This window comes from Cryptotermes secundus, unplaced genomic scaffold, assembly GCF_002891405.2.
Source record: "Cryptotermes secundus unplaced genomic scaffold, Csec_1.0 scaffold1759, whole genome shotgun sequence".
NCBI lineage: Eukaryota > Metazoa > Arthropoda > Insecta > Blattodea > Kalotermitidae > Cryptotermes > Cryptotermes secundus.
Window position 1 is genome coordinate 130,459 of NW_019720605.1, and position 7,399 is coordinate 137,857.

Consider the following 7,399-nt stretch of genomic DNA (forward strand, 5'->3'; position numbering starts at 1 on the left):
AGACAAATGGCTTCACCAAATGCATTCCGCACAGATATGCCCCTGGTTTGCAGACCATGAAGGACTCTCCCTCGATATACTGCCACCCACAAAAACAGCGTCCAGCTCTCTTCGAGATTCAGAAACACGCTTCTCAACGACAAATGCTTCGTTGACTGCATCACAACCATTATAAAATATGATACCACACTAGCAAATGAGGGAAAGAATATACACGAAGTGTGGGATGAAATGAAGCAAGAAATTCAGTTACAGGCGCGCAGATATGACGACCACCAAAGGCAACAGAAGAGCAAACAATATTCAGAACTAGAACAACAACTCAGCTAACTGGGAAACAGGAATGTAACGCCGTGGTGGCAGGGGGGCGTGGAGGCATCCCACCTCTGCCACCACTTTTAACTCCGTGACGACGGAGGTGGATTGGCTGTCTCACCGCTGTCGCCACTTGTAACACCGTGGCGCAGGGGGGGGCGTGCTGGTACCCCTCCTTGCTACCACAACTTACGCTGTAAGGAGTTAACACCATAATCCTAGCTCACCCTCAGCTAGGGTTCTCCTGTTCGGGGCTTCCTTCTCTCACTTAAAGCTGCCACCATCTGTCCTCTCTATTGTGGGAACTACCCCCTGACATATTGTCAGAGCTCCCTCTTGACAACTCCCCATATAGCTTGCAGGTAGCAGCGCAGTACATCATTACTACATCTTAAGGGGTGTGGATACCCAAGCTGCTAACGCTGCCTGTGTGGCAGATGCCTATCCCTGTCCATTTCTAGTACCTCCCCTTAAGCATTCGGCTGCCGTTGCAACTCTCATTTTGGGTAGGATCTGCTGGATGGGTCGTGGAAAGGTGATGCTGGAGGTGTGAATCACAATTCCCTGTGTACATCCCATCCTATCTACTCTGTCTATTTACACTCTTATATTTACATGATTTACAATATTTACATTATTACAAGGCCGACTTTCAGTCGGGGCTACATAGTGAACTGACTTGCAGCTACGCTAGGAACCTCCCCTTCGGGGGTGTGAAACTGGAGTCTCTCTCTCTCTCTCTCTCTCTCTCTCCGACTCCTGGCCATAGGCAAGTATTAATCGTTCCCAGCGATCCTGTTTCCCTACTATTCATTAGATACGATTACACTATCCTTCGTCAAGTTTCCCTCTTAACATAATCTACCGTTAGTTATACATATTGAAACCCACATACTATATTTATCACTGCACGCTAACCATAACCTTGACACATACACTATAAAACCCTTATTGCCTGACTAACCTCCTAGGCGATTACATGGTACATGATTCTAGTGTCCTCCCCTTAGGGCTCGCCGGGCACACTGGAGTTTGCACATTGAATTCACTCAACAACACTTTTATCAACAATACCATTACACAATATGGCTGATATGAGTAAAGGAACTTACTTGTAGTACAAGATGCAGGCCCACTGCCTCCGCTCGTAAGGCCCATGTTGAAGAGAGCCTCCGGCTGACAACTCAATATTCTGTGTTAGATCAGATCCCAAGTCTCTCGAAATTCAGTATTTTATAGTTTCGATTTGCTAATTCAGCTGTTGACGACAGAGGGTAGTTAACTCCTCCCTTTTGTTCTCAATTCCCAAAGTTATATTCTAATTGGTTATTCCCTGGGGATGTGGGCGGGCCCACGGCGTCTCATCGCTGTTTATGCGGTAATATTACGATACTCCAGTGGCCCCGTTAGCGAGCTTCTTACTCATGTGATTACGCATACATGCTGATCATCAACATTCTTAACCTAGTTGCCTGTCCAGGTATTGTCATACTAATGTAATGGTCGTAAAACACTTTTCGCAAGTCTCGCGCATTTAGGTAAGGGCTTAAATTTCCAATCTCAAATTTGAGACACTACAAGGGACTTACAGAAGCAGAAGAAAGAGTCCTTAATACAGTAGGCACCACACTGTGAAACAAATTTCAACAACATGCCCGACGACAACTACAACCTAAACAAACAACCACACACCCCTACCCATTTACCGCCACAAAAGCTTTCACATCCAACAGCAGCATCTTCAAGCCATAAAAGTACATGGCACCCTTCTAAGCGAACCTAATCAAATTCGAACATAACTACAGAAGCACTTCCGAGAATTCTACGGTACGAAAGGACACAAACCAGACATAAGGGATGATGTCTTCTCCAACTTATCATCGCTTGATCAAGAAAGACGTGAAAAATGCAACGTGGCCCTCACCATTAAGGAGCTGACTACAGCGCTCCAAAAATTCAAATCCAGGGAAATCACATGGACTGGATGGGCTCACATACGAACTGTCAAGAACTTCTGGATTGAACCTGGCCCTCTGCTCTTACGAGTTGCAAACATCAGTATGCAAGAAGGAAAACTGAAACTTCCATGCTTAATGGTATATTAACCCTTACCCCTAGGGCCGCGCCATAGCTCAAGCGGTTAGTCGCTGGCTTCCCACCTCGGCGGCCTGGTCAAGTGGGATTTATGGTGGACAAAGTGGCGCTGCAGCAGGTTTTCTCCCAGTACTTCGGTTTCCCCTGCCAATCTTCCTTCAACCAATTGCTCCACAATCACCCTCACCTATCATCTGGGGCTGGTAAAATAGGTCAGGAGTGGCCACAGTACAAGGGACTTAGTCCCACCTCTCTAACATTAAAAAAAACCCTTACCCATAAGAAAGGAGACCTCACATTATTATCAAACTGGAGACCAATAACACTACTAAATACCGACTACAAATTAATAACAAGATGTCTAGCCGGAAGAATAATATCAGTGCTCCCAAACCTCATCACCACAGACCAAAGCTATTGTATACCAAACCAAACCATTCATACCAACGTGCACCTCATCCGAGACGCCATAGACCATGCCAACATGCACGATCTGCCTCTTGCAGTCATATCGCTTGACCAAACCTCAGCATATGACTGCGTGGAACACCCTTACATCTTCTACGTACTGGAAAAGTTCGACTTTGGAAATAATTTTTTCAGAACCTACGAACTGTGTACCGCAATGCGCAAGGACTGATTAAGACTAATGGCACACTCACAGCGCCCTTCAAATATGGAAGAGGGGTGCGACAAGGCGACCCCCTCTCCGGGCCACTTTTCACCTTAACAGTTGAGCCTTTTCTCTTACTATGCAACCAAACGCTACGAGATTACGGACTCAAAATACCAGCTGCCGTCAACAGAACACTGGTCAGCAGCGCATATGCAGACGACATCACGGTATTTATCACTCAAGGTGAAGGGTTTCCACATCTGCTGCAGAACTTCATGGTTTATGGTGCCATATCAGGAGCTACCTTAAACATACATAAATCAAATGGACTGTTTGTAGGCCGGTGGAGAAACAGAACAGACCGCCCGTTTGGCTTCCAATGGAGTGAACAGGGCGGAAAGTACCTGGGAATCTACCTAGGAAACACATACGATTGGCAGCAACAAAATTGGACACAACTTGAAATCAAGATACTAGCAATACTACAAAAGTGGGAAACAGTACCGCAAGCCACATCATATCTTGATAGAAAATTAATACCTAACCAACTAGTCGGAGCCAAAATGACACACGTACTAACCATACTCCAACCCACCACCACATTCCTGGACACAATTCGCAAGCAAATAGTCAATTTCACATGGCAGGACAAACACTGGAAACATCCTAACTTCGTATACGGGAGACTGGAAGACGGGGGAATGGGCGTACACCATCTCACAACCCGCATTAAAACCATTCACTTCAACTTCTTGCAAAAGTTTATAACCAGAAATAACAGAGAAAATCCGTGGTACTACTTCCAAGCAAACAACATCAGGATGTATGCCCCAGGCCTACACGCAGAAGCCGTGCTCAAACTGAACCTGAACCCAGCGCGCTTTCCCAGACTGACACCCTTCTGCGCCAGCGCACTCGAAGCCTGGAACGGTACTTCCAAGCAAACAGCATCAGGATGTATGCCCCAGGCCTACACGCAGAAGCCGTGCTCAAACTGAACCTGAACCCAGCGCGCTTTCCCAGACTGACACCCTTCTACGCCAGCGCACTCGAAGCCTGGCACGACATTAGACCTACAGTCCCTTGAAGACCTAAGGCCTATCCCATTGCGCGATTCCACCCTCCTGAACCCATATATTTCCGGCCACAACGTTATGTTTGACGAAGCATGGAATGCTCTTACATCATAAAACAACCCAACGGCCAATGGACTCCCCTCCCCATACCCAAACGCAGGGCATACAACCAATTATTCAGTGCAAACATAGACAGAAATGCAATGGTCAACGGAGAATGTCATTGGAAACTGGGAAAACCCCAGTGGAAAGCAGTATATCACCACCCAATTATGAGCAAAGACGGCGACTTCTCATGGAGGATACTGCACAAGATAGCCACACCGCAACAGCTGCACAAATGGGGCAAGAGGGACACATCAGAGCGCCCCGTGTGCCCAGGCACAACAGGGACGGCGGATCACATGTTCTTCCGCTGCTCCACAGTCACAGTCTTCTGGGGCCGTCTAACCAAGACGCTCCATGACCTGCTGGGCCCCCACCAATTGCAAAAGAAGCAAATACTATATGGATACCCCAACCTAGACACCACACCCCAACAACTTGCCAATTACTTAATAGTCCTAGCCAAGACCGCTTCATACAAGACAAACCTAGCAACGAAGAGCACCCACGAAAACCAGCAGACTACCAACGCATGTACCGCATAAGCTGCTTTTCCAACTGAATCTAGAATTGCACTACAGCACATGGCAAGATGACGTCGAGGCGTTCGAGAGCTACTGGCTACATAGAAACATACTAGGAAGAACTCAAGAGGGACGAATCATACTCAACGATCAGATCTAAATACTGCTGTACACATCAAGTGCATATAAAATGCAGTATACATTTTAACTATATGTTATTTTATTTTATTTATATGTCGCTACCTACACACAGAACAACACAAATACAGAACAACGCACACAGACATCCATGCCCTAACCGTGATTGGAACCTACGATCCCGACTTCGAGCGAGCAAAGACGGTGCATGCCTTAGACAGCTCAGCCACCGTGACCGGCCACCTATATCGCTTACTGTCCGAAATTAAATCTCACATTGTCTATACACAGCTATGCTCATTTCACAACGGAACTTGCGTCCTTCCACATGTCATCTGAATTGTCCTATGTGAACAGCTTCATCCATGGTTCGCCGCTGTTTACATCTTGTCAACATTTTCTCCTAACAAATACACTCCGTGATCTGTGACCAGCAGAAGAAGTGAAGGGAGGTGACGTCTTGTGAACGGGGAGTCCAGAAATAAGGTTCTTCATGATTCTTTTCGGGGATACATGAAGCAGCTGCGTCATCAAGACAATTGCAGGCAGCTCCATAGCTCAAGCGGTTAGTCGCTGGCTTCCCACCGCGGCGGCCCGGGTTCGATCCCGGGTCTGGTCAAGTGGGATTTGTGGTGGACAAAGTGGCGCTGGGGCAGGTTTTCTCCGAGTACTTCGGTTTCCCCTGCCAATCTTCATTCCACCAATTGCTCCACAATCACCCTCACCTATCATCTGGGGCTGGTACAATAGGCCAGAAGTGGCCGCAGTACAAGGGGTTTAGTCCCACCCACTAGCAATATAAAAAAGAGATTTCTTTTTATAAAAGTACTCAGACGTTATAATAAATTTTACCTACTTTCAGTTTCGTTTTGGATTTGTGGAACGGAGACACGTCTCACGTCCCTATGATAAACAGTATTACGAACCAAAAAGCGTTACGTCTAATATCATTTGCAAATACCTGGGCTCGAACTCCAGTCACTTAGTAAACGTTTCGCTACATTTGTATACAGTTAGACGTTTGATTCTTCTCTCTGAGGCAGTTAGATCGACAACAGAGTGACAATGTTCGCGCCTAGCAGTCACACGGGAACACAGGAACGCAGATCATCGAAAGAAAGGATGTTACAGATAGAGTGTCTCGCCTTCTCACAAAATGAATAGCTGTTATTCCGTAACAATGGGAGGCGTACTATTTGTGTTGAGACATTGTCACTCTCGTCTGAGATGGACCGTAACACAGTGTCCCGTGTTCATTCAACGGAAGGCAATCGTGTCACCAAAATTCGGTCGTCTATGGACCACGAAGAAACTGTAACAACCGGTTCAGAAGTACTCTAGTGGCTTCCAGAACTATGACGTAGGTTGACTCTACTTACCAGGAACTTGTCCTCCTAAGCGTCCCTGCACTGCCCGCACCGGTCACTGACTGACTGGCTGCCTCATTTTCAGAAGAAAGAAATAATTTTGTGCCTCTGTGTTTGTGTCAGCGCATTCGTGGCGCCCCTCCAAGCTGTCTGCCCCCTTCCCCTAACCAAATGAAAGTCCGTCTAACAAGGAAGAACGCACTTCGCTTATCCAGGTTACTGGCGTCCATATTGTGAAAGGATCGCACGGAATAGCCTATTTATGGATGTGTCTCAGCTCGCGTCATCACAATTACAATGTGCCGGATTAGAATGCTGGCCTTCCATTTTGTTGTAGTTGGCCCTCGTTAAGCACATCGTCTAATTAGCCGATTAGGTTCCCAGAACTGTAGGTGTTCGATCGCTCTCTAACATGAAGGCTTTTTCACCTCGACAACTGATTGGTTCGTAGGTGTAGAAGATGCTGTTCCAGCTATCTCGGTTATTTATTTCCCCGTGAATAAAATGTTATTGGCCATTCTTATGAGGCGAAATATTGAAGATGGACTGAATTGATAAATGTTTGGAAACACTGGCGTGGCCTACTTTGTGGGACTGTTAACCGCTTTCAATTGGAGTGCCTCAGGAAGGACACTAAAAGTTCTATTCAGAATACGCAGTTCTCTGTGTTTGTTAATTAGGGTTTTCTGCTAATTAGTACTTCGCATAGGTAGACTGAAATGTGACTACAAGGCTCAGTTAATGGAATGACAGGTAACAACAACAACAACAACAACCAACATGTCCGTGCACGTAAACGTCAAGACGTGAAGACGTGGGGTGGGGGGGGTATAATGGGACACGTTCTATCGCGATAGTAGATGGAGATGAGTCATTAGCTTCACACCCCGGCCGCCTTACTCCAGGCATTCTTTAGGCATGATATAGGTTTGGCCCCAGAGCTGGTCTGGATAATAAGGGGAAAATATTTATGTTGCTACTGACGGGTATCGAACCTCGATTCCTTAATCTTCCAAGCCATAATCCAATTACTATGCTGACTGAACCCTCTCAACTGCCGATAATGATGATGATGATGATGATGATGATGATATCTACTTTTATCAAGTGTAAAATTCTAGTAGAAACTAACAGTGGCAGATGTCGTGGTTCGGTGCAGTTGGA

At 46.3% G+C, this 7,399-nt stretch overlaps 1 protein-coding gene across 1 annotated transcript in view; it reads right to left on the bottom strand.

Moving 5' to 3' along the window:
- LOC111870590 (elongation of very long chain fatty acids protein AAEL008004) overlaps window positions 1–6,349 on the bottom strand; it is a 46,186-nt gene extending 39,837 nt beyond the window's left edge. Inside the window, exon 1 of the mRNA XM_023863021.2 lies at window positions 6,248–6,349. The gene's annotated coding sequence lies outside the window, so the exon portion shown is untranslated. The remainder of the gene's footprint in view (window positions 1–6,247) is intronic.
- Between the last annotated feature and the right edge of the window lie 1,050 nt (window positions 6,350–7,399).